Here is a 27,005-nt window from a genome sequence, read left to right as displayed (position 1 = left end):
CCAAAAGCAATGTTAAGTGCTGGGGATCCAGAAATGATACAATTTTTGCTCTTAGAGTTGGTTAAAAACTTGTAAGTGAAAAAAGGCATGTACAAATATGGATAATGAAGTGTTATAGGTAGTCAATAAATATTTTTTAGTGTTTAATCAGAGGGAATGATGCATTTTACATGGGAGTGGTTTATGTGTGAGTGTGAGTGTGCACGCACACACACATGTGGAGAGAGCGAGAGAGACATAGAGAATATGACACTTCAGTGTAGTTTTAAAAAATCAGTAATTTGAAGTGCCAGGTACTTGAAAGACACAGGTGCAGAAGAGATGAGGCTTTCCAGGGAAACAGAGAGGCATATTAGAGATGGTATTTTCTGTCATATTGAGGAGTTTTTGTTTAATGCTCCAGACTAGAGATTTTCATCTAGAATGCTTGCTGTGATGTGCTGTGGCTGTGATTAGCAGGACTGTGATTAGCAGCGATGAGCTTGAGTCTAGACTCAGTGAGAGGCACTGATCCATCATTGATGTCTGCCATGGGCACCATCCTAAGGAGTAACATATATCCCAAAGATTTGCTAACTCCACTGTGACAAGTTTTTTGTTTTAGAAAGCAGGAGGATTGGGTGTCTGGGTGGCTCAGTTAGTTAAGTGTCTTGGCTTCGGCTTAGGTCATGATCTCAGGGTCCTAGGATCAAGTCCCTCATCAGGCTCCTTGCTCAGTTTCTCCCTCTTCCACTCCCCCTGCTTGTGTTCTCTCTCTCTCTGTCAAATAAATAAATAAAATCTTAAAAAAAAGAAAGAAAGCAGGAGAATTAATTCAAGGATGACAACAAGGGTAGTTGTAGAGAGACAAATTAGAATACTGTAGTGACTTGTAAGTAAGTGAAGCAAGAAAATAATCATGAAGGCTAGAATTAAGAAGAATAATAATGGGGACAGAAAGGAATATTTAACAGAGATATTAAAAATATTTAATCTGTGAGAATAGGAGAATTTAGGGAGTGTAAGAAACCTAAACAGATTCCCCAAATTCTACCATGAGTATCTGAATAAGGTCCAATCACTAATATAGGGGGTACAGCAGAGGAAAAGGGGTGGTAGGAAAATATCTGAGTATAGATCAGACATTTTGAAGAAGAAAGTGCCTGGGAGTTTGTCTAAATGGTTCTGGAAATCCATTAAGGGAGGGCTTTGAAATGGAAAGTTCACACCCATCATCATATAATAGAATAGTAAATGGTGAAATTTCATCCAGAAGGACTGTCATAATGGGAAGGGAGAAGACAGTGCATTCTGAGATGTGTATATGAATGGAATGAGAGCACATTTCAAAACATTAGTGTTGAAGGAATTCAGCGTAAGTATGTGTGTTGATAGAGGGCAGAGGTAGGGTGTCTAGGGACAAGGAACTAGAAAAACAAAGGCATAGGTCCAGAATGAGCAAGGATTGTGTGAATGAAGGAAAAGGTGCAGGCCTGCGAGGAACTTGAGATTCTTTGGGGAATTAATGAGTGGAAACCTGGCTATGTCATTTGGACCTTTGCTAGGCACAGAGTCCCATGATGCACTCTATAAACCGCTGTAATTTTGCACATACCAAGCACGGCTTATTTTTAATTATTTACTCCTGTGACTAAGTCTGGGTTGCAATTTAAAAATAGGTTTTCCAATGCAAAAGCAGTTGCACAGGAAGAAGCTCCTTGCTGAATTAAGCCTTGCTTAAGTGAGAACTGCTGCTTAAGAAGAACGTGGTCCCTGTGAAAAAAGATTGCAAATCCATTTCAGTGAGTCCAACCTTTACGGGGTGCTATTATCAACACAATTGTATGTTTTTTCCTGTTTCACAAACATGTTCCCAAAAGACTTTTAAAATAGCTTTCTTTCCTGCTAAATTGTTGTGTCAAGCACTTTTTCTGAATCTCAGCCTTCACTGGACCAGGATGTGTTAAAGAAAAAAATGCCCTGTCACGCTTGACATGGTATAGGAGGCCTTAACAACAACAGTAAAACATTTTCCTAACCTGACTGCCCCCCTCTCACTGCATCTTAAGACAATGCATTTTCATGAAAATGCAAAATACCCTGAAGAAACAAGAGATGATTTCCCAAAAACTCAAGTATAAAATCTGTCCACTAAACTAGGATTTTTTCCTAATAAAGAGAAAAAAAAATCACTATAGAGAAATAATTTTTTTAATAAAAGTTAAGATAACCTAAAATAAAACCGATTCATCATATGGAATGGCTCCCTAGGTACCTCAAAGTTGATCTTTTATTTTATTTTTTTCTTTTTTTGGAGGAAAAGAAAAGATCCACAACATCCTGAGGTCTGACTTGGTTACTTCAAATGAATCTCATGCATTGTTGGGGCCAGTTTCTCAAATTGCAACTTGGGTAGTAGTACTATGTGTGTTTGTCTTCCTAGTAAGGAGTGTTTCCCCACCAGAAGTCTTTCTGAGCCGTAATAACCCTGGTAATCTCAGGGCAAATAAAAGAAGGTGATGACAAAAGTCAATAAAAGATAAAAGTCCAACATCCATCTTGATAGAGGCTATGGCTAGAAAACTCACGTGTGCCCTTCTAGGGCAAGAGTCAGTCCACCTACCTTTTGGCAGCAGATAACAACAATTAAAAAAAATAACTAGGGACTTGAATTGGGAAAAAAAAGAGACAGGAAAACGGAAAGTAAGATGCAGGGCAGGGAGCACAGCTTTTTGCATCTCTGGTTTTGGATACTAGCTGCCATATCTACTAACTGGGAATCTAAGCAGAAATTTAACCTGCAGGCTCTCCCTGGGTTTCTTTCTTTCTCTCTCTTTCTTTCTTTTTCTTTCTTTCTTTCTTTCTTTCTTTCTTTCTTTCTTTCTTTCTTTCTTTCTTTCTTTCTTTCTTTCTTTCTTTCTTTCTTTCTTTCTTTTTCTCTCTCTCTCTCTTTCTTTCAAGATTTTATTTATTTAAGAGAGAGAGAGCACAAACAGGTTGAGAGAGAAGCTGGCTTCCTGCTGAGCAGGGAGTCCGATGCAGGGCTTGATCCCAGGACCCTGAGATCATGAGCTGAGCTGAAGGCAGATGCTTAACCAACTGAGCCACCCAGGTGTCCCCCTCCCTGGGTTTCTTTAGCATGATACAATGTCTCTTAAATACATACATAATCACCTATCACATTCTGGAACATGACAAGTGCTTAAGAAGTAATCTTTCTCCCCTGCAGTAGAGAGGGAATGCCTTGGTTTGCTTTAATCGGTCCCAGTGACAAGATTTGTAATTTTAAGTGAAATTATATATGGATATTTAACAAAGCCAACTCTTAGCTTTTTTTTACAGAAGGGCTTTATCAGCCATCATAGGCATGGGATTACCATATTCCAGGGAGTGTGGACAAAAGGCACTCTTTCCAAAAGCACTTGTCTTCTTACCAAAACTACTTCACTCAGTAAGTAACACTGCTGACCAGTGTTACTGGTCCTCCTGACCTCTGTTAGGAGGTGCCTTTTCCTATATATGTTTGGACTTTCTTCTAAAAATGGTAATAAACACCTTTTGTTAAATCCCTCACATCATTTCTCTAGATCCCCAGGATAACACTATTGAAGAAGTGAAATCTTTTATGCTTTTTCACAAACACATACCCTAAGAAGACTTGTTTTGCATTATCAAATGTTGGTTTTTATTTAAGGCAAATAAAATCAATTCCTGGATGAAGAAACAAATGAAACTGAAGGTATCAGAGGCATCACCTGGAAATAGCAGGGGGTAATTAGTTGGAGATAAAATTGTGCAGGTGCAAAATGTAAATGATTCAAGGAGAAAGAAAGCAAAGGCTGGAGCAGCTCTTGATTAAGCTTATTTTGTTGTCCAAAATAATCAAAACATAATAATACACACACAAAACAAAATAATTAAGTTAATAATTTGTTATTAATGAAATAAAATTTACTGTTTTGTGTTTTAAAACATAATGTAGTCTTTTAATATAAAATAGTGCCAATATGGGGTTGTGATGCAGTTGGGCTTTATCACTTCATTCTTATTGCCAAAGCTTGATTCTGGACCACCTACACCATCCCAAGGAAAAAAAAAAAGTTGATATGTCTGTGTGTGGCAAAGAAATAATAAAAACAAAATGATTTTTAAACTAAAAAATACTTTCTTGTTCTGTAAAATTGCATATATTTTGATTTAGTTCTTAGTATTTTATAAAAATTACTTGTAAGAAGACATGTGCTTTTAAAAATTTGGAATAAATTCTTTAACTAGTAAAGATGTACAGAATATTCAATTTACAAATGAAACTGAAATTTTCTACTATACATCTTCATCATGAAGAAAATCTTAGGAGGATGCTGCCTCTACATAAGAGAGGGTCCCAGTTGGTAAGAAAAAAGAAAAAAAGAGGAAGCAGAGGGGAACCTAATATTGTTGGTTGGTTGGTTGGTTGGTTGATTTCTATGGATTTTTAACTAATCATTGTTTGTAATGCTATGGTTAGTACTCAAAATAAGCGACTGAATATGTCTCTGAAAAAAAATGTGGTTTGGTCCTCTTCTGGTGTGTGTGTGTGTGTGTGTGTGTGTGTGTGTGTGTGTGTAAGAGAGATTGAGAGAGAGAAAGAAAGGCAGCTAAAAACTAGAAGATAGGACTTGTTTTCCTGTTTTATTTCCTACTCAGGGAAGGAGTGATAGAATCAACATCCTTAAAAACACTTGTTAACTAATCAACTGGAAAATCTTTTAGTCTGATGTAAGAAGAGTAGAATTTTGGAAAAAAATAAACTGTTTTATATAATAAGGCTAATATTGCTTTATGAAGGATCTCATTACTGTCTTTTCAGGACTTAATTTTAACTTGGCCATCCTTAAGAACTCTGAACTTATTCCAGTAGTCTCCCCTCCCTGCCCACATTATGCCTCCACCATACATGGCTTTGTGGTCCTTTTTTATGCATCCTCTAAATGGCACATTATAACACTAGACTTGGTAAGGTCTGATCTTTTATCTTCCCCACTAAATATAAGTGCTATTTGAGGGCATTGCCTTCCTAATCTTTAAGTCTCCAGGGCATTGCCTGGTGTGTAGCATCCTTTATTTAATGATTAAGTAAATATCACCCATTACCAAACCAACACTCCTAAGTGTAAACTGTTAATAGAGATTAACATTGTTTTAATGATTTACAAAACCTGATCACAGTAAAATTCAAGTGTATTTAGGAAGAATAAAAGAAAAGTTAAGATGGTTTGTCCCATCCATTTGTTTTTTTGTGTTTTTTTTTTTTTTTGTATTTTTCTCATAAACATATGTAGAGCTCGAACCCACAACCTGGAGATCAAGAGTCACACACTCTTCTGACTGAGCAAGACAGGCGCCCGCCCCATCCCACCCATTTGTAAAATAAAGATGAACACTATTAAACTAGTCATAAAAGTGTTCTTTCATAATTCTGAAAAAAATTTTAAAAATTGATAGGTGAATATATTATGGCAATCAAAATGGAGAAATAGCAACAGTTTCAAATGAACTATTACTTCTAATTATTAAATAGTGCATATTCAAAAGTTTAGTAGTATATTTTTGCCTGTTAATCCTAGAAATTTGTGACAACATTGACTTTTATATTCTAAGAGAAAAAAATCCAAATTTAAAAATAAAAGAATGAGAAGTCTTTGGGCATAAGGTGAGGACTGAGGTACAGTGAGATATAAATATACATTGATATTAAAGCTTTCCTCAGCAATAAGCATATATTTAGGTAAAATATTGCTTTAAAAAAATTCAAATAGCCTCTAGCTGAATATGAATAAACCCAAGGTTCGATTTTTAACCAAACCTGGGGATCACAGAGGGAAGGGAGTGAGGGCTGGTTCTAGCAACAGTTTTGACCTATGGCTTCCTGTGCATGGTGCATTAAGGTTACTAATATCTTCACCTCTATATGTTGTCTTGGCTTCTGTGACTAAACAAGCTGTATATAATTTGAGCAAACCCATTTATCTTTGGTGGTCTCAGTTTTGTTTTGTTTTGTTATTTGTAAAATAAGGGTATTGGACTAGATTCTTAAGGTTCTTTTTTGTTCTTTAATTCTGTTGTTCTGAGTGGAAAATACTGTTACTACATTCAAGATATATATATTAATGCAAATACGTTAAATATCAAAGGCCAAACTGGAAAAAAAGGAATTTTTCCCCACTAATTTATATCAGATAGACAGGCACAAAATATTAGTTTGCAAAATAATGCTATTTTGATATTTATTGATATATTTAGAAAACTTAATTTTGGATTTTGTTTTAGCTATAGGGAGTTTTTTTCCCCACCTTTTCTCCTCAAGGCCTTAATTAATAAATGAGTTGTCAGCACTCCTAAGAAACACTATTTAGAAATTGGGAATCTAGAAATAAACCCCAAAGATGCATAATATGATGCTCATAAAATTCTATCATGTGCTGTGTACCTTCCTTTGGAAAAGTTAGGATGATACAGAGCCCAAAGGCCTATTACAGAAATAAAGAAATGAATTCACTATAATCTTGGACTGGACTACTTTGTCCCGTACAAATGAAAATTTAAAAACCCTCCTCTGCACCTAGTTTTATTTTTTTGCTCTTATGATAATCCAGAACAACTTTTGGACTTTATTGTAATTCATCTATAAATTCTCCCACCTCAGAAAAGTTACCAATAAAATTTTAGTAAAGAAATTAAGTATTTTAATCACTGTATAGTGGATGAAATGATTATACACCAGTGATAGCTAAAGAATAACGATAACTAGACAAAGAAAAAAAAAGACTAAAAATGCAGTGTTTTCTTTAACATTTTTATGCTAGTCTCTCATTTTCCGTGCTCTATACAGTTTGTAATTAAAATGTTTCATGGAGTTATATAATTTGTTTTTTTTCTAAATTCTTTCCTAAAAAATAAGTAGCAGTTACATTTTGATGAGAGTACACATAGATTAATTCAGATCATATAAAGTGTTTACAATACTCTTGGTTAAAAGCCTACCCTTCTCTCCTTTTTCTCCTCGCCCCCCCACCCCCGTTCTGCCCCACGACTTGGTAACAGTCACTGTGAGCTCTTTGTAAAGGAATGTTTTACATGTGAATGCCTTTAATTGACTCGGTTTACCAAACAATGATGGATAATAGCCCTGAAATCCCTGGGAAAATGTTTTAAACATCAAAGTTTTTCCCCCCTTCCACTGGATCAGTTTTTCAAACTCATTTGTTTTGATTCAGGAATCAATCTTAGTTAAGATCGGGATTTTCCTCTGGACAATAGAGAAGATATTATTGTGATCTAAGCAACTGTAAGAGAGAGGGAGGGAGGGATGGAGAGAGAGAGAGAGCCCGAGAGGCTATTCCAGAAGGGAAGTAACATGGGCAAAAAAAAGTAACAAAAGACAGGGAGAAAAGCATGAACATCAGATAGGCATAATACTTACATATCAGAATTTCAAATTTCAGAGATTAAAACATTCATTCTGTTTTCCTTGACAACTATTATATGTGATTATTGTCAGCTGTTATATTTTAAATCTTATAAGGGTAATTCCTCTATCTGATGACTGCTCTACCTATAACTGTTAAATTTTTTACAAGTTCAGTAAATTCCATCTGCCCCCTGCCATAAGAGGAAAGCGAGAGGATGTTATAGGACTATAATATTAATTACCACACTGTTATTTGCACACCAAAAGGACAAAAGCAGGTTTGGGGCAGACAGTTTCCAGCAAATAAGGGAATTATTCTTCTCTTTAGCAATTCTGATACAAAACTGTGCAAAGTAGTTGTCATTGGCCTTATCTTGAAATAATCCTTTTTATTGAAGGTATAACTGTGTGCTGACACATCCAAAAACCTTTGATTCATGTCTCAATAGATATAAAGTACCACAAAGGGCAACCCAGAGTTTGCTTTGTTCACATTTACATCTTGGGAGAAGTGAGAAAGATTATTTTTTTGGAGTTAGTCATTGATTGAGTCTGTATTTTGTTGCTCTCTGATATAAACTGACACTATGTATCTATCCAATTTAGGCAAATTCTTTCACCCCTATAACCTTGATCTCTACATAAAATGGGGATAATGATAGTATATCCTATTTAGAGCTGATGTATGTAAAATTTGTATGTAGTAAGTTAAGAACACTTTCTGGCAATTAGTAAGCACTTAATAAATGTTAGTTATTATTATGGATCATTATAATGCAAATTTAATATTATCATTTGTTGTCATCCAGCAGGAGGAATGAAATCTAAATTGGGACATCAGTAAGCAAATATTTTATTTATACAAAAATTTCACTTTTGGGAGGAATGTTTCTTTTTCCATTATGTTTTATTAGAGTGTGAGTATGGGAAAGTTATATAATTGTAGTTGCCTAAGAAAGTCAGTTAGCATATTTTATGCAAGGAGGTTTTTTAATTCCTGACTATTCATCAACAATATTTCATTTATAAATATAAAAGTTACTTTAAATAATAAAGTTATTAAGTAGATGACCACATTTTAAACTCACTGCTCACATATTAATGTAGACAGCAGCATGTCATAATGGAATCCTTTAAGTCCACTTTTATTAAGAAAGATCATAATTATTAGCTGCCAAATCTGTAGGAGATTGAAAACATGATCTTTCTTTATCATAATACAAGAAATCATACCTAAACTCAAAGTACATATGTGAATCCTGGCTAAAAATAGCAACTGACTGGCAACCTCTGAACTATATGCCATCTGCTATCTTTATGCCCACCACACATTGAATACACAAAAGTTGAAGAAAAACCCATGGAAACACTGACGTTTAAGACAGATTTTTCCAGGACCATGGAGGCATTCTAATTAACATAGAACTGGATTCAGAAACAATCAGCCCCTACCCAACAGACAAAAAGTTGACAAACACATTACCCCCAAATTACTGTCTTTTCTGAAGCTCATAGGATTGAGAGTTGTGCTTATCAGGAAATTAATAAGTATAGGTGGTTTTGTTTTTTTAAGGCATCCAGAGAAATGAGTTTATTCTTTTTGTACACACCCCCTACCCCCACACCCTCTCACCCCCCATCCCCCACCTCTATCATTCTGGAATTGCACTTTCTGGAAAATAAAATACATTTTGTCTGTTGATTGATTGATTGATTTGGTTAGGAGTAGACACTGGTGTTGTCTCAATAATCTCTGTGGTTAAGAGTTAATCTAACAAATCAAGCCCTATAGGGAAGGAAGGAAGTAACAAGAGCCCTAGTAGCAATATATTGAAGTTCCTGGAGAAGAGGTTTTTATGCATTCTATTGGTCAAAGTGTACGAGCTCTAGATGACAGGATATGGGAGATATATATAGCTATATATCTATATAGATATAGATATATAGATATATATATAAGATATGAGACAATTCCACATTAGAAAAATCTAGGTAAATGTTTAGATAAATGCTTCCTAAGTGTTGGGAATTTGACTACAATCAGTACTTATATGCTTGCCTTTGAATTTCTGACCAGAAAAGAGGTTTTGGGAACCCCTAGAGAACAGTGAGCTAGCAAAGGTCATTTCTCAAAATGTGTAGGTCGGCAAGTGGGTCTCTCTTCAGGCCATGATCAGCAAACAAAATAAAATAAATTTGTTCTTTAAAGGGGCATGCTTGAAAAATATTGAAGAATAGGGAAAGAGAAATCTTTCTGAAGAATCTGAGGAAGAGTATAGATCTGAAAAGTATGCTTACTAATATATAGAAAATTTTTCATAAACCATTGTGGCATTTAATAGTGTCTCTGGGAGGAAACTATTAGTATCTCTGCTCTCAATTTGACATTCAATCATAAAAGGTTTTTTAATTATGTATAGTTCATGAGATATTTGGCTGAAAAATTCTTTTTGAAGGATTGATATGTAAGAAGTTCTTACACAACAATTTAAATTGGGGAGTTATTGGCATATAGAGGACATGATGATTATTTTCTACTTAAGGATTCAACGCGGTTATTATCTGGGATAACTTTAAATTTTTAAAGTAACTCTTACCTATTTACATCTACTCCTTCGAAATAATGCCTTAGAAATTGTTGGCATTATGGACTAAATTGTTTCTTCCAAAAACTTATGTGTTGAAGCCCTACCCCACAATGTGACTATATTTGGAGATAGGGTCCTTAAGGAGGTAATTAAGGTTAAATGAGGTCATAAGTGTGGAACTGGAAGAAACATCAGGTATGCACACACACAGAAAAAAGGCCATGCGTGGACACAGTCAGAAGGTTGATATCTATAAGCCAAAAAGGGAGGCCTAGAGAAAAACCAAACCAGCCAACACCTTGATCTTGAACTTCCAGCATCCAGAACTGTGAGAAAATTAATTTATTTATTTAAACCTCCCAGTCTGTGATTTTTTTTTATAGCAACTCTTGCAGACTAATACAGTTAGGTTTTAACCTTATAAATGGTATTATTACAAATTATCTCATTTTAAACACTTTCTTATTGATGAATAGGCCATTTCATTTATTCAAAATTTAGAACAAAGAAATATATTTTAATTTGTAAAAGAACAATTTGTGCTAGGGGCGCCTGGGTGGCTCAGTCGTTAAGGGTCTACCTTCGGCTCAGGTCATGGTCCCAGGGTCCTGGGATCGAGCCCCGCATCAGGCTCCCTGCCCTGCAGGAAGTCTGCTCCTCCCTCTCCCCCTCCCCCTGCTTGTGTTTCCTCTCTCACTATCTCTCTCTCTGTCAAAAAATAAATAAAATCTTTTAAAAAAAAAGAACAATTTGTGTTAACTAAAGAAAATACTACACGTGAAGCTAAATTAAAATGCATTGAAAAGACCTTCCTTAGGTTAGTTTAACTAGTGGCATAAATCTACCTCTAAAGGATCTATGGTATCTGCCTGAAGGCATTAGAAAGATGAATAGCATAATATTAAGCCATTAAATATAGCAGTTTAAAAAATGCTATGATTAATAACTCTTAGTTCTGGAGTCACATGCTCACCTTTTTGGAAGCAGAGACTGGCTCAAATGCCAACTCACCCTCTGTTTGCCCTACTAATCACTGAACCTTCAGTTGTGATTCCAAAATCTATAAAAGGTAATAGATGCTAACATTTCTAAGAGAGCTTTCAGAATAAGAATATTGAAAATCATTTTCATGGAGTAGTTAACGTTAATCAAATCTGTTATTCCATGTTTTTAAAAGATCATATCTTTCCAAGATAGTAAATATAAGATAGAAGTTTGTCTTTTGTATCAAAAATCAGTTTGATTAAAAGAATCATTTATTTTTTTAAGATTTTATTTATTTATTTGAGAAAGAGAGCGAGAGAGATTGAGAGAATGAACTGAGGGGGGGACAGAGGCAGTAATAGACTCCCTGCTGAGCAGGGAGCCCAACATGGGGCTCTATCCTAGGACCCTGGATCATGACCTGAGCCTAAGGCAGATGCTTAACTGACAGCCACCCAGGCATCCCTAAAAGAATAATTTAAATAACTAGTTCTGGATGAGATCAAAGTTCTTTCATGACATTATGACTTAGTGTTCATAATGCATATCTTGGAAAAATCTCTTATTTATTGAACTACTGTTTTTTTCAAAGTGTAAAGATAACATTATAATGAAACTGGCCAAAAGTATAGCTCAAATAGACTAATACTCATAATTATTTTTCTTCTTCTTTTGATAATTTTTTAAAAGAAAAGACGTGGACCAGTAGGGAGAGGCAGCTGTCTCTGTGCTGAAGAGCATACATGATGCCTTTGCCAAGTTTCACGTATTTGCCTACAGCTACAAAGAGCTCAGCAAGCCAAAAACAATCTATTAAAAGAATACATTGAAAGTGAGTATGAATTCTTGTCAGCTTCTTCCAGGAGGAAAATAAATCATTAAGGGCTTCATAAGACTGAATTGGGAGTCCAAACTCAACAGGAGATAATATGAACTTACTTTTCAAGAGTATATATGTTTCAGTGGTATCTTCAGGAAAAGAAAAATAATTTTGAAATGTACATGAAAGGGATACAAGGCAGTAAAGTGTGGGGGAAGTCTAGTGTTCAGACAAGAAATGAAAGAAAATTTCTAATATCTAGTCTTAAATTATTTGCACATAAATATATCAATCATACATGTCTAGGAGTTTATCTTTAAGTAAACTTATATCAAGTATTGAATGCTTTGCATGGGTTTTGAGAAATGATTGAGTTAAGGGTTTCAGAGCCATTGGAGAGTTTCCTCTGAACACACTAAATGCTGACTTAACAAGAATTTACATGTTGCCTCTTAGGTAGAACTATCTAAACCATGAATAGATTAATCCTTGGGGTTACATAGAACAGTAGCAAGACCTCCCATGTGGATGTAGCTATCTTCATTTTTTCCTATCTGAAAATAACTTTATTAGGAAATATCACATACTTTCTTTATTGCCAAGTGACTCATGTGAAACCACAAGATACTTTGAATCAAGTGGATAATACCATAGTTCACCTAACTATTTCCATAAATCCAAACCCTTTGAAACCTACTCTTGGTTCCATACTATTGAAATATCGTAATTATCAGTAACACTAACTAAGGACTAAGACTAAAAAACTCTTTTTTGTGTGACTGAAATCTTGTTAGGCCCCAGAAGCCTATGGATATCAAGTCGTGTTATCAATGACCCACAAATTTCTGATTTTGTCACCCCTTAGAACATAGGACCTCCAGCATCCTGCAGTTTCAAGTGTCTCTTGAAATCTCTAAAGAGATGGTTTACAAGCCAGTCTCTTTCATAGCACCAACCAACACCATTCTTTCTCTAGCATTCTGACTTCCTTTGTCTATGCCCTCTGCCCTTAGAATCACTGTAAGTGACCTTAATCTTGCCATATCTTACTACTTCAACTTGACAGTGATATCACAAAGACTATACCCTAATCCTCTCAGAGTCTTCAAATCTACAGGTGCCAGAGTCCTTCTGTGTTCTGTGCAGAAATGGTAGAAAATGGCCTCTAAAAAAAAAAAAGGCCTCTAACTTTACCCTCTGCCACCTGGGCCCTAAGACAGCACAATTCCTCACCAGAGTTTTGCTAATTTTCTCATGAAAGTGTTGCCTCCCTCTTCAGGTCCTCAGAATCTCCAAACCAATTCAAATGTCCAGTAAAGTATAGGCACCATGCCACACTCTGAATCTTTATGTCTTCCTCATCATAGTTAGGTCTCGACAAAATAAAACAAAACAATCTCCTATTTCCTTCTTCAGCAACAAAGTTCCTCTGAATATTTTTTAAGCATATAGATGTTGGTGGAGGGTAGTAGGAAGTGGACAAAAGTAGGGTGTTTGGACCAAGCATCTCATCCTGGTTCCTCTAATTAGTAAAAGGAAAGCAAAAATTGTCAGGAATTCTTTCAATAATCTATTAACAAAATATCAAAAAATAGATATACTATCTAAATATCTAAATACTGGGGCACCTGGGTGACTCAGTCATTAAGTGTCTGCCTTTGGCTCAGGTCATGATTCCAGGGTCCTGGGATCGAGTCCTGCATCGGGCTCCCTGCTCTGCGGGAAGCCTGCTTCTCCCTCTCCCACTCCCCCTGCTTGTGTTCCCTCTCTCGCTGTGTCTCTGTCAAATAAATAAATAAAATCTTAAAAAAATATATCTAAATGTTATCTAAAATAAATTACTATAAACCAATGTTTAATTTGATGTTATTTATAACAATTCAATCAGGATTTTAGGATAATTTACATAGTAATAACTACCACTTATTGTTTACTGTATGCTAAGCATTGTCTTAGGCACTATATATTATCATATTCAATTTTGAGAGTGAAAAATCATTACATTCTTTCTCTTATTTTTTCCAGATAAGGAAATTAGAGCTCAAGGTCATCTCACTAGTGAAGGGAGCAAGCTAAGATTCCAACCTGAGACTCCCTGACTCCTAAACATACACTTTTTCTTCTTTATGTTATGTTAATCACCGTACATTACATCATTAGTTTTTGATGTAGTGTTCCATGATTCATTGTTTGCGTATAACACCCAGTGCTCCATTCAATATGTGCCCTCTTTAATACCCATCACCAGGCTAACCCATCCCCCTAACCCCCTCCCCTGTAGAACCCTCAGTTTGTTTCTCAGAGTCCATAGGCTCTCATGGTCCATCTCCCCCTCTGATTTCCCCTGCTTCATTTTTCCCTTCCTACTATCTTCTTCTTCTTCTTTTTTTTTAAACATATAATGTATTATTTGTTTCAGAGGTACAGGTCTGTTATTCATCAGTCTTACACAGTTCACAGAGCTCACTATAGCACATACCCTCACCAATGTCCATCACCCAGCCACGCCCTCCCTCCCACCCCCCCACCACTCCAGCAACCCTCAGTTTGTTTCCTGAGATTAAGAATTCCTCATATCAGTGAGGTCATATGATACATAACTTTCTCTGATTGACTTGTTTTGCTTAGCATAATACACCCTTAACCAGAACTACTTCTGGACCCTGTTATATTTCACTTCCCCAAATAGTCACTGGCTATATAGATATTTATCAGTACTATTTTGAAGTTCATATGAAACATATGCTTCCCCCCCCATAGAACCATCACTAAAAGATCAATGTTTGTGGAGCATTTGCTTACTATGTGCCCACCACCATGGTAGATCCTACAGAGAGAGGATATGAAAATAAATAAATAATATAATAATAAATAAATAAATAATCCTTACTTTTCCACTCAACTTGGTTTCTTTGCTTATAGTAAGAGAATAAAAATATACTTCAAGAAAAAAATGGACCATATTAAATAATACTATGCAACTTCTGCCTTGAAATTGTTCATTTTAGCAATCACATACAATTTGAAATCTTTCTGACTCCAGAAAGTATCTTTTTTTTTCAGAATTAGTAAAACAGTATATAACATGATTTTGGAAGATTATGTAGTGAGGTATCTTTCAGATAAGCCATCCATGTGTGACCAGTTAACAGTTGAGGAGAATTAATCATAGAAGACACTTTTAACTCAGTATTTTATCTTGATACTAGCGATACATAGTAAGTACCCATGTTTTTACATACAATTCTAGTGAAACACAGACTGTTGAAATGATTCAAAACAGAACACTGTCAGACAAAACTGAACTCAGTGCCATTCATAGAAATTAAAGTTAGAAGGACTTAATGGTTTTATTAATAATAATAGTAATAATAGTAATAAAAGCTTTTATTTGATGAGAACCGATTATATGCATTTTATGTTTATTGTTTTGTTTAAATATCAATTTCACAATATAAACAAGATCAAATAGGTACAAAACCGTTACTTTATAGATGAGGACACTCAGGACCGGGGATGTGAAATGTCCTGACCACATTAATGCTACCGGTCAGAGGCAGAGGAGAGACTAGAAATATGTCCCCTAACTCAAATCCCTATTTGTCATCCTATGCTGTCTCAGGGAAATGATCCCAAATATACAAAATCCTGTGAACTGAGCTAACAGCATTTTTAATATATCTATTTTTTTAAGATTTTATTTATTTATTTGACAGAGAGAAACACAGCGAGAGAGGGAACACAAGCAGGGGGAGTGGGAGAGGGAGAAGCAGGCTTCCCGCTGAGCAGGGAGCCTGATATGGGGCTCGATCCCAGGACCCCGGGATCATGACCCGAGCAGAAGGCAGATGCTTAATGACTGAGCCACCCAGGTGCCCCGAGCTAACAGCATTTTTAAGATAAAATGTGAACAGCCAATTATATCCACAAATGGTCATGTGTTCTTTATTACTAAGATTTCAGTAGAAAATAGATATTTACATATGGGTTCAGGCAGATTTAAAAATCAGTGACTTCAAGGAGTTATATTGAATGAATAGAGTTTGTGCTTTGTCTTTATTTTTGTCTACTTCACCAATGTTTGAAGTCGGCTTGATACCCCTGCTAAGTCTGGCTTTATCTTCTGTAATAAAATAAATTTTACCTCAAACCTTTTTCAATATAAAAACCTAATGCCTAGTGGGTTTCTTAAGGCCCTCGTGCTAAGTAGGTTGCTACATAAAGAGAGAAAAATACAATAAAATGGCAACTGAAAGACCTGGAATAGACACAGTGGCCAGTCTCTATGCACATGTGTGCGTTGTCTGTTAATTGGGTAGCATTTTCATGTCAGGTTATGGAGAGCAATTTCAAAAATTTGATAGGTCAAATTTTTTCAACAGAGATACAATCACAGTGCTTATTTGAACAGAGTTTGCGCTAAAACTGCATGAGAGATCTTGAGGCAACAACTATCCTGAAGTTTAAGATACATCAGCACAGGATGTGAGCCCAGTTAGAAAATAACTTGACAAATTCAGTGGACACTGGATTGGACATGAACCCAAAACAGGGTGACTTCTTGAAGTACAGATTGAACAGAATGTGACTATTTGGGGGCATCGTGAAAGGGATTTATCAACTCTAACACTAGTGATATCCTAGGGATAACAATACCCTTAATCAAGTTCACCGTATAAGAGAACATCCAGAAGAATTGGAGAAAAATTAAGTTTATGTGAAGAATGGAGTATTGCTTATAGATAATTTCTAAAAGGCATGATTCTGTAGTTTGTAGTCATTGTATAGATTAGTCAATACAAGTATATTGAAAAGAAACATATTAATTTTGGTTGTGATACCAGGTTACTATTTTCTTTCTTTTAACCATTTTTTTATTTGCCTGTTTCTCTGTTTTTCATTTCAAAAATGTAGGGGGTTGTATCAAAAATCTGTAAGGAATCTTCTGGTCCTACAAAGCTATAAAGCTAATACATTAGAATGTTGAAGATAAGGCTTTTTAAAGCTCTGTGCCCAGAAATGGCATCAAAGACTTCCAAGTTATAGAATTGTAATAGAGAGAATAGAAATTACAATTTACATTATAATATTTAGGTAGATAAGTCTTATTAGAGAAAACACGGCTATTCCCTGTTCACTACTAAAATTTTGCAAAGATTAATTTGACCTTCAAAGATAGTAATAGAAAATAATAATAGAATGTAATAGAAGAATTTTTCTTTCCTTTTTTTTTTTTTTAAAGATTTATTTATTTATTTATTTGGAGAGTGTGTGCATGTCTGCAAGCAGGGGAAGGGCAGAGGGACCCACAGAGGGAGGGGCAGAGGGAGAGGGAGAGAATCCTTAAGCAGACTCCCCACTGAGTGGGGATCCCCACAACAGGGCTCGATTCCAGGACCCTGAGATCATGATCTAAGCCCAAATCAAGAATCAGATGCTTAATTGACTGAGTCACCTAGGTGTCCCTAGAAGAATTTTTCTGGCTACAAAAATATGTAGATTTTTCCAAACCAGGCATTACAAACTGTAAATCAAAATAGTCTTATGCTTTTTAACTTAATATATCTGTGTGAACACACTTCTTTCTCTCCATTTTATTGCATGAATTTTTTTTCTCAGAATGCACCTGAAGTTCAGCTAATGTTTTTCAAAGTTATAAATATATATGTATTTATGTTTGTATATAATTTTCCACTAAATATCCTAGCAAATGTAATGCAGAATCTGAGATGTTATAGAAGTAGTTAAGATTATTTTTCCCTTGTAAAGAAAACACAAAATTTATCTTGATACTGTTGAGGAATATTTTTATGATATGGATATAATCATAAATTCTAAGGTCTGCTATGATTCAGAAAATTTACACTTACGATGGGAACATTCATTCTAAAGTATTTTATGATTTTATATGTGTGTGTGTATTAGTGTTTCCAGTGATAAGGCAGCCTATGTGTCATAGCACTGTTTTCTGGATCTTTTGTTGAATGTTCAAAGACTTCGGAAGAAATTGAGAGTAAATAGGGAATAATAAACTTTTTCTGGAAATAAGTAACTAAGATTAGCACGCTCAATAAAGTGGAATTCCAAATGATTTAAAGTTGGAGTTTGTTACTAATTATGCAGCAAATGTGAAAAACAAGTTGACCCTATTTTGAAATAATAAAAAAATAACAAATTCAGCATGGCATAACTTTTTCCTTATAGATAGGAGCTATCCAGAGCTTAAAGCCTCGTTAACAGTAGCTAACTTTTATTTTTATAATGTGGATAATCTTTGCAACTAGGTAATTCTTTACAACGGGAATTGATAGTTATTGGTTACTTAAATTTCTCTTACTTTTTGGTGTGTAGACAAAACATTTGCTAGAAGTGTTGAATTTTCATCTGGTGGTTGGGGTCATATAAAACAGCCTAAAACAAATAAATGTAGGTCTAAAGGCTGGCTTGAGTTAACTAATTGTCACCTATCTATTTGCCAGGTTTATTGAATCATAGCTTTAGTTTTCTTTAAATCCAGTCTGTTTCTCACGGCAGGCAAACTTTAGATTCAGCCTATTAAAAGCTACAACAGTTTGGGTTGGTTTTCCTTTGTCTTATATCTATAGCAGTCTGAGAGAGCAACGAACTTTTAGCCACAGCAGGAATTTCCTGTAAAATACAATAAATGACTGTGCTTTCCTCATATTCACATCCTTTTTTAATTCCTAGGTCCTAGGCATTTTTCCACTCTCTTAGGTAAAAATTTGTTCACTTTTACAGGAAGCAATACATGTAAATGTTTTTCAGTTTTTTAATAACTCATAGACTTATAAATAATATATGATTAAATATATTAGCAGGACAATGTACATAAATGGACCAAGCCACAACGTAGAAGGTTTGCCCAACTGGCACTTATTTTTTTATTTTTAAATGTTTTATTTATTTATTTGAGAGAGAGAGAGCGAGAGCATGAGCTGGGGGGAGGGGCAGAAGGAGAAGGAGAAGCAAGCTCCCTGTTCAGCAGGGAGCCTGATGCTGGGCTAATCCCAGGACCTCAGGATCATGATCTGAGCAGAAGGCAGATGCTTAACCAACTGAGCCACCCAGGCACCCCCCATCTGGCATTTATAAGTATATTGTGACTGATGGAATAACATAAACAGAAAATGAGATAATCTCAGAAAGATATAAGTATGGGCAGTTTAGGAAAAGCGGGCTGGAAGCTAAGAACTAGCTCCTGATAGGTATAAATGAAGTGGCACAAGCCAACTGATAATTTTACTTTGTCACATTCAGGCTAAGGTCTGTATAATTTGGGAGGAGGAAAGATTTTGTCAAAATCGATATATTCCATAAAAAGATAACTAGGTTGCTTTGAACGGAAGCTTAAGGAAGGCCTGGGAGATAGGATGGAAGACAAATGAAACAATAATAAAATATCTAAGCAAAACAAACAATGTTTTTTTGGGGGGGTGGGGAGGTGCTTTCTTTTAATGTGGGGTTTTCCTACATAGGGGAAATCCACATCACATCAACTGTTAGAATTCATCTGGAGTCTGATGGACTCTGGCTGAGATTTGGCCGCAAGGGTCTAATTCTTAATCATAAGTATGGGTCTATCCCACTACACAACTTTTTCAATATAAAAATCCCTTCAATATAGGTACTCTCTGTTCAACTGATTGCTAATTTTCTGAGTCAGTGCATCTTGGTAAAAGTTTAGGGAGTTTTCCCACATCTAATGGCAACCTCTTATGTTTTTGCAAAGGTATAATGTTCTTCATTATCAAAAATAAAACTTCATTATCAAAAAATAAAAGTAAGCTATTTGTTAATGATCATAAATTACAAATATAAGTTATTACACATAGAATTATAAGCCCCAGGTTCAAAGGAACTTTCTTAGCCTCCTTATAATTTATTATCCTTAATAACAAAAGAAGCCTTTTTGGTATGTTCCAGCCCATTGCTTATTAAAGCCTTGTATTTATTCGCTTACTAGTAGCACCAACAGCTCACTTCCATATGTTATATGTAGTATAGTATCTAGTCACATTATTCCAGATCCAATTAATCTTATTGTAATTAAGCCAGAAAGATAGAGAAAGGTAGAAAATAAATCACTGAATGAGCAGGACATTTTAAGAAAAACTGCAATGTTTGTTGTCTTCCCTTTCCTTTGAAGTGATTGCCTGGCTACTGTGCAAAACTCTTCTAATCTTTTCCTAGGAAAATTTTCAATGAAGTCTTCCTTGTTCAAAATCTTCTATGCAACAAAATATGCACCTTGGTGAAATTTTATTAAAAAAATCCTGTACAAATGACTGTCAATGAATGTTTTTAAAAATCCTACTTGATTGCATTACTATTACAATTTCTGCAGGTAGAGCCATTTTGAAAATATATATAATTATTTTACAGGCATAAAATAATTTTTAATAATAGACACTGTATTAGTAGATGAAAAACTAAAATGTATGAAGATGCTTAATTATCTCCCCGATAATCTATAAATGTAATGCAATCAAGGTAATGAATAATTCTAAAGTTTAACTGAACAAATAGCAGAAGACAAATGGACCTTAGAATCCACAATAATTTTTTTAAGATTTTATTTATTTATTTGAGAGAGAGAGAGAGAGAGCACAAGCAGGGGGAGTGGTAGAGGGAGATGGAGAAGCAGGCTCCCCGCTGAGAAGGGAGCCAGACATGGGGCTCTATCTCAGGACCCTAGGATCATGACCTGAGCCAAGGGCAGAAGCCCAACCAACTGAGTACGCAGGCACCCCTTCAAAATAATTTTGTTAACAGAATTTAGTAAATATAACAATTTAGTTAAATTTCAAATCAGTAATAGAAAAGGTTAACTACTTAATGAAAAGTATCGATAAACCTGTCTATCAATTTGGAGGAAAAATGTATATCTGAGATTCAGTTTCAGTTGGATTAAGATTTAAATGTGAAAGTGGACTATCAAATTATTAGAAATTTAAAAATTAATATTGCTGCTATGTTGGGACATAAAAGGATTTTTAGTAAGATTATTAAACAGTAGTGGTAACTAGAAACAGATCCTTCTATTGCCAAAATTCAATCTAGCCAGAGATATTCTCTTTATTTTTTTCTTTCCCACCTCACAACCATCGGTTCTGTTTTTGAGTCTAATTGATGATTAAATAAAGCAGTGCAAAAATATTCAAAGTTATAATTGAACTATTACAAATCACTTTGTTACAAAGAACTTCAGATAATATTTTATCTCATTCCTATCTTTAATTCACCATAGTTACATTCAGAGGTTCTACAATCTCAGAGCTGAATGGACCCTGAGAAGTCTTATAGTGAAAGCTGCTGATTTTACAGATTTGGAAAGTAGGAATTTAGGAGACTTTTTGCCTTCTATCCCACAGCCATAGTAGATGATCTAAGACTAGGAGTTCTCTAAGTTTCAGTTCTGTGCTTCTTTCATTAGGTTAAAATTAAACCATAGATGAGTCAAACTAATATGATAGCAAACTGCAATCCTGGTTCTCATTTATATTTTTTAATCTCCCCAGAGACAATTTTTCAACATCTTTTCTGCTGGAATTTAAATACATATTCACTCTAAACAATACTTGTTAAAAATAAAATTTTAAATACTACAGAAGAGTAGTATTTAAACTTTTATTAAACTTCTCCCAAAAAATCTTAGCAATACTCCTCAAGTCAGAGATCAATCTAATGAAGAGAAAACAGTTTAAATTTGTACCTTTCATTTCAAGCCACTTCCAATTTATCTCCTTCAAAGCATCAATAGATGTTAAAATTTATAAGTTGGAAAGACACTTAGAAAAAATATTGTATAATCCTCTTAGTTTCCACATAAAGATGACTGGTACACACAGACAGTGGAGGTCAAAATCAGTTTTTGCCTAGTAAGTGAATTTTCTTCCATTTTATGCTCCTTCCTATATGTCTTCATTAAGCAAAATTGGGGCTTATAAAAATTGATCTGGCTCCACTTGACAAAAAAAGCTCAGGAAGAAAAATCCAGCTTTCAGATATAAGTAGGCATTTTGAGCATAAACCTTGCTCTAAGGAACAGTGAGTCATATAAAATGTAATGTGCAAAGGAAGCTGACACATAAAAGGATAGAACAACAATGATGAGTTCCCAAAGACAAGCTGTGGGAAAAAGAATAATTAGAGGGTCTATTTTTGGGTCCAGCAGAATGACTTGGGAATTTAAAAATCAGAAGAAGGAATTATGTCACTCAGCTTTGAATTTAAGATAAAATTATTTAGGAGCCTTTTTTCATTAATGCTATTATAGTTTATCAGGATGATACATGATTGAATTGTTAAATACTTTGCAGTCTAAAAATAAGTTAGGACAGGAAAACTACTTTAATTTTGTCAGGAAGGGGGCTGTGAGGTGTAATAATAATTGCATAATTAATATGTTATTGACATGGAAGTATAATGCTAAATATAAATTAGAAGACATATCTGTCTACAACAGTAATCTTTTTGGAAGCACCAGTGCCCCTGAAGTTTGTAATTAATGCCCAGGATTGAAGTGGAAACTGTTTGGCCAGGGAGTTCTAAAAATAGTCTCTAGAACAACTTAGATCTTTAAAACAGCTTACCCCCCATTTTCCTGTTCCCTTATTTATAAGTGATATCCTCTTATGTTCCAATTATGGGAAAGTTTTACAATCATATATAGGACTAGAACAGTGACTATATGATTCAGAAAAGAAAGAACTCTACAGAGGAAAGTTATTTAGTTCAAATGAGCAACCTAGCTCTATTATTTAATAATGTTAAACTTAATTTGCTTTCTATGTAATCCATATAGAAATACATATATATATATAGTTATAATAAGGGTAACTACAGACGTTGTATATGTGCATGTATGTACATACACGTATGTTTGTGGCAAATATTATCAAATTACTAATATTAATAAATCTGATTGGACCCATTCAAATTAATTAAACACTCCTAGTTCTCTGGCCAAGAGAACAAGAATTTAGGGACTAAATGCCTACCCTGAGGTCCAGGAAATAACTTCATAAGGTTTCCAGTTGTCCATATGTCCATCTCTACCAGCATTTTGTTAGACTACCTTTCAAAGTTTTCCTTTATTCGGGAGTTGTTTGACATTAAGTTATAAATCATTCTGTGAAATCTTTCTTACTATTGTTAACATGTTCATATTATTCTCAACTTCATTGGAAATCCAACATGTTCCTTTATTTAGGTCCTGAATGTTCTTTTGTAATGTATGCAATACCTGAAAGTAGGGCCATCCAAAGTTTTGACAGGTGGCAGCACAAGTGGTTGGTGTATCATCGTAGAACCCTGGATGACAAGAGAACATTCCTGTGAATTTGGTAATATTAGTAGTGAATAATGGGATTTTTACAGAATTTAACTTAGTTATATACCAGTGTGGGTTTTTTGTTCAAACCATAAACCCCTGTATTTTAAATGCTGAATTTTAATGGGAAGTTGGGAGATGTGTCAGGAACTTTTAGGTTGCCAGGTTGCCATCATGCTAACCTGGAAGTAATCAAGAACTTTGTTCTTGGCACCTTATTTTTTAATAATGAAGATTTTAAGGGGCACAAACATGAAGGATGGTCCTTGTTGTTCAAGATCTTAGCAGTCGGAAGGGGTGGATGCCCTGAAATGTTTGGGAGAAAGGTTGTTCCTGGAAGTATGGAAGGATTGGTCAGTGGTTCTGAGGGTGGAATGACGTAGCTGGTTCAAAGTACAGAAAGGTCAATGTGATCAAACTGGAATGAGTGAGAGGCAAAGAGCATCACAGATCTTGTCAAAAAAGGAGGCAGAAGCTAAATCATGGCAGGTTAGCATTTAACTTTCTTTAAATAAGACATTACCAAAAAGCGAGATTCACCCACCACTGAACAAAGCCTTAATGTATATAAATGGGGTTTATGCTTCTTTTCAGACTCAAACTAATGTTGAAGGCAAGATATAGCTATAATTGAATTTAATCCAGCTTTGCACTTACATGGTATTTGGACTTACTGAATTTCAAAGATGTCAAATTTGTGTTCACAAATTATTTATCTCCATTAGTTTATATTGTGATTTGAGAGGGTTTTTTTGCACTTACTTTTATGGATCATCAATTTGTAGCTACTTCTAAAAATAACCTTTGAATTATTGCCAAGGATTTCTATGAAGTCAATAGGGATATTTAAATGAAAACTCAAAAGTTAAGAAAGCTATGTTAAAAGCAATCTCTGTAATCAGATTTTTGTGACTCAAAAAACATTTTGGATTAGTTTGTAAAGTTGTCCATCTTCACATATTTTTAATAATTTATTATATATTATTTTAAATTGTGTAGTATATGTTACAATTAGGATCATGATCTAGTCTTATTAAGGAGATGTGTATTTTTACACCAACAACCACTGCACATTTTTAGAATCTGGATTTTCTACAAGCTATTTTGGAAAAAATAAAAACTCTTGTCAGTCTCAGGCTTTACTGGCATATATATAGAATTCAGAAGGTTCAAAGTTGAAGTTTATTTTGAGTATTTTCCCAACTTGTTAGAAAATAGCACATGAAATAGAAAGGACCATGAAGTGTTACTGGTTTTCTTCTGCATGGCTCTAGAGATTTTATTTTCACTCCAGCTGAAAATGCTTCTTTCCACCATTTTGGGGATTTGGGATAAGTAAAAAACAAATATGTCAGTAGTTTCTTCTGGCTATCAGAAAATTTACTGATGAAGTAATTATGATTAGTAAACACACTGTACTTTTTAAAAAAGATTTATTTATTTATTTGAGAGCAAGAGAGAAAGATTGAGAATGAGCAGGGGGAGGGGCAGAGGGAGAGAGAAAAATCTCAAGCAGACTCCCCATAGAGTGCAGAGCCCTTTGTGGGGCTCGATTGCACAATCTTGAGACCATGACCTGAGCCAAAATCAACAGTTGGGCACTTAACCAACTGAGCCACCCAGACACCCCAAAGTGTTGTACATTTTAATAAAATAATGCATATGTCAGCATGGTCTGACTTCCACTTTTCTCTGAAAAATATCTGTGTCTGTAGTACCAAAGGTTAACTAACATCGAAGAAGAAAAGATGCAAAGAAAACATAAAGCCTCTAGATAGATCTATCTAGAGAAAACTCAAGAGAAAGCTAATTTTGTTCAAGTAGTGCCATTGGCTGAACTGATTAGAAAATGAAATCAAAATCAACTAAACCCTAAAAACAAAGAAAAGAAATATAACAAATAAGAATAATAGATAAACCTTATTAATGTAATGTCATAATGAAGCACAACAATTCAGCTAAAAAGATGTAACTCTAAGTATATTTAGTAAGAAGAAACAAAACATTGAAAAAATATATTGGTTAGATTCAGCTAATATGTATAAGGACAATCAAGTGGTTTCCAAAATGAGGGATTATGTGAAAGACACAAACTCTAATGCCTTCTATAGTGTTTTTCTGTATAAGAAATAATTTTTACCACAGTAGAGAGACACTATCTCTTTCAAGAGATTTGTAAGTTCCATAAATGATTTTAACTATTCAAGAAATCATAAAAAGCATACAACACATGTCATTATACACTTGTCCAAAATTATAGACTGTTAAACACCAAGAATGAACCTTAATGTAAACTATGTATTTTGGGTGATCATGCTGTGTCAACTGTAGGTTCCTCAATTGTAACAAATATGCTAGTCTGACGGCGGACGTTGATAGTGAGGGAAACTGTGCATGAATGGGGACAGAGCTGTATGGGTAGTCTTTGTTCCTTCCAATTAATTTTGCTGTGAACCTATAACTGCTTTAAAAAATAAAGTCTATTAAAAAAGTGCACATGCATCTGAATGGAATTATTCATTTTCTTCCTCTCTTTATTTTTAAAAGAGGTTTTGATGTGTGTTTGATGGGATATTTGAATAAAGGAAATGGGAAGTTAGAGATAGGATTCTAGGCATTATCAGTTTGTGTTCTTGACATGCTGAGAAATGCTATTTATACCTTCCCAGTTTTAAAAGTAATAAAATACACTTTCTCCTTTTCCTGGACCACCTAACCAAAACAAGATAGTCCTTCTCTTAAATAATTATGAACAAAAGTGGCTTACCCATAATTCTACAACATGAAGTCACTGCTACCCAATTAAAAACAAATGTTTCAGAGAAAAAATTTAATTCTTTCTACATACGAATTTGCTGTGATTCATAATCAGGGCAATGCAAATTAAAATCACAATGATTTTACACTGAGTCACAATGAAAATACTACATTACTCCCACCAGTCTGGCAGAAATTTAAAAGTTTAACAATAATAGAAAGTGTTGGAAAGGATGTGGTGCAGTGGAAACTTCATACCCTGTTGATGAGAGGATAAATTGGTACAAGCACTTTGAATTGCTAAAATCCTGAAATCCCACTCGAAACAGTATTCCCTGAAGAAACTCAGGCATATGTGTACCAGGAGATTCGTAAAAAATACGTTCACTGCTTCATTGTTTGTAATAGTAAAATGGTGGAAGTAATCCACATGAAATACACTATGGTATACTCATACCATAGAACACTCCAACAGTGAAAAGAAAGACAGCTACATACATTAATAGGGCTGCATCTCCAAAATGCTAAATGAAAGAAGCAATCTCCGAAGACTATATTCAGAGTGATTGCACTTTCATAAAAATAAAAATAAAAACAGCAAAACTAAATAACACATTGCTTAAAAGAATGTACGTATGTGATAATGCCATAAAGTAACGCAAAGGAATAGTAAATACAAGTTTGGGTAATGGCTTACTTCTGGGGCCATGTGTGTGACTTAACTAAGAGGAACATGTTGGACAAGCTGGGTTCTATAAACAGGCATTTATTTATTTAAACAGTATATTTATGCTATGTATAATCTTCTGTATGTACAAGATTTTCAAAATTAGAAAACATTTTTGTAGAACAGTATGAAGAGTATAATTCCTTAATCTGGGATTATGCATTTGTTGTGGATTTATGGATCAAAATATCAAAATGCAATGTATTTGGGATAGGTCAGAGCACTGGGGTGGGAGAAATGCAGCTGCCTCACACATCACCAATCCAAGTTGAAAGTTTACCTTACTTTTGTCAGGATATTGTTAAGATAGACCCCCTTTGAATATTTCACAGTTAAATCACAGTCAA

General features: G+C 34.7%; 1 protein-coding gene across 1 annotated transcript in view; it reads right to left on the bottom strand.

Annotated features, from left to right (window-relative positions):
* Positions 1-27,005, bottom strand: part of CALCRL (calcitonin receptor like receptor) — a 101,938-nt gene that overhangs the window by 57,134 nt on the left and 17,799 nt on the right. The window contains exon 2 of the mRNA XM_028121223.2: positions 23,088-23,155. The gene's annotated coding sequence lies outside the window, so the exon portion shown is untranslated. The remainder of the gene's footprint in view (positions 1-23,087; positions 23,156-27,005) is intronic.

This window comes from Eumetopias jubatus, unplaced genomic scaffold (genome assembly GCF_037043125.1).
Source record: "Eumetopias jubatus isolate StellerSeaLion01/CBP00866 unplaced genomic scaffold, mEumJub1_p1.0 scaffold_3, whole genome shotgun sequence".
NCBI classification, from domain to species: Eukaryota; Metazoa; Chordata; class Mammalia; order Carnivora; family Otariidae; genus Eumetopias; species Eumetopias jubatus.
The sequence above is the reverse complement of the archived record's forward strand: the minus strand, read 5'-3'. Positions and strand labels throughout refer to the sequence as shown.